At 49.9% G+C, this 1,263-nt stretch overlaps 1 pseudogene; it reads left to right on the forward strand.

The window, feature by feature from the left end:
* Positions 1 to 435: 435 nt before the first annotated feature.
* LOC118835832 lies at positions 436 to 730 on the forward strand (annotated as a pseudogene).
* The last annotated feature ends 533 nt before the right edge of the window (positions 731 to 1,263 follow it).

The raw sequence follows: 1,263 nt of genomic DNA on the forward strand, positions 1-1,263 counted from the left end.
GGTGATTTGTTCTGTGAAGTTTGGATTTGGTCAAAGAGCCACACTTGAGGACCCAGAGGGCCACCTGTAGCCTCGGAGGTTGAAGCTTCCCCACCTCTGGTATTCCTTCCTTTGCAGTGCTCTACTTCACACCTTCAATAAACACTGATCCAGTTCCCCGGCCTATTTGCTATCCATTCCTCGCACATGTCACTTCATCTCTCCAGACAGCCAGGTGGTGCTGGGGATGGAGTCAAGGGCCTGGTTTCAGGAAGACCCAAATTCAAACGTGACCTCTGACACTTACTTGGATGTGCAACGCTGGGCGAGTCACTTCACTTCTGTTTACCCAAGTTCCCTCAACTACAAATTGCGTAATAACAGCACCTACCTCTCAGGGTTGTTGTCAAGACCAAATGAGAAAATATTTGTTAAAACCATTTCGGGAGGAGTGAGATGGCTGACGCTAGCTCTGGCGGAGCAGCGGGATCCGAGGTGGAGAAGGACCTGGGAGTGCAGCGCCCCGGTCCTGCGTCAGAGAAACTGAGCCCGGCCCAGAGGCACTTTGTGCGGCAGGTGGAGCTCTTCCTGTGGCAGAAAACGCTTCTGCAGCGGCCTGAGCATCGGGGTTTTGGTGTTGCCCATTTACGGCTACGCATTCTACTCAGTGGCCAAGAAGGGGGTCCTAGATGATTTGGAAGACAAGGCCAAAGGTGCCAGAGTAAAAGCTGCCGGAATCAACAGCCCCTAAAGCCCAAGTGGGTGCTCAAACTCTCTCTCTACCCTGGATGGAACTTCTTCAAAATGAGGATGGATACCTCCACCTTCTGTACTTCCCCTCCTCTCTGAAAAAAAAAAATAGACTTCCACTGGGATAAGGAGTGTTTTAACCTTGGGATGATGTTTGGTTGTGAAGTCCCACCCTACTTGGGGAATTTTGTATGCAGCCAGTTTGATAGGAACACCTGTATCCCCCCCCCCAAAAAAAATAAAAATAAATGGAGCCCTTGTCACCATAGGGAGGAGGCACAGCTAGGACACCCCAGCTTTGCCAGTAGCGCCTTATTCGCGTCTTCATAGCTTCTTTCCACTGTAGAGATTTGAAGCCATTGTTGGGGGCAAGTTCCATACCTCTCTCTTTGTTGAAACCTGATATGGCCATGATGGTGGTCAGGTTGAGGGCTGATTCACAATAAAGCGAATCATCTGTTCTGCAAAAAAACACACTTCGGACGGTACCTGGCATGTAGTATAAACGCTTATTCTGTTGTTCTCCCTGGGAGA

The sequence above is a fragment of the Trichosurus vulpecula genome, chromosome 2 (genome assembly GCF_011100635.1).
Source record: "Trichosurus vulpecula isolate mTriVul1 chromosome 2, mTriVul1.pri, whole genome shotgun sequence".
NCBI lineage: Eukaryota > Metazoa > Chordata > Mammalia > Diprotodontia > Phalangeridae > Trichosurus > Trichosurus vulpecula.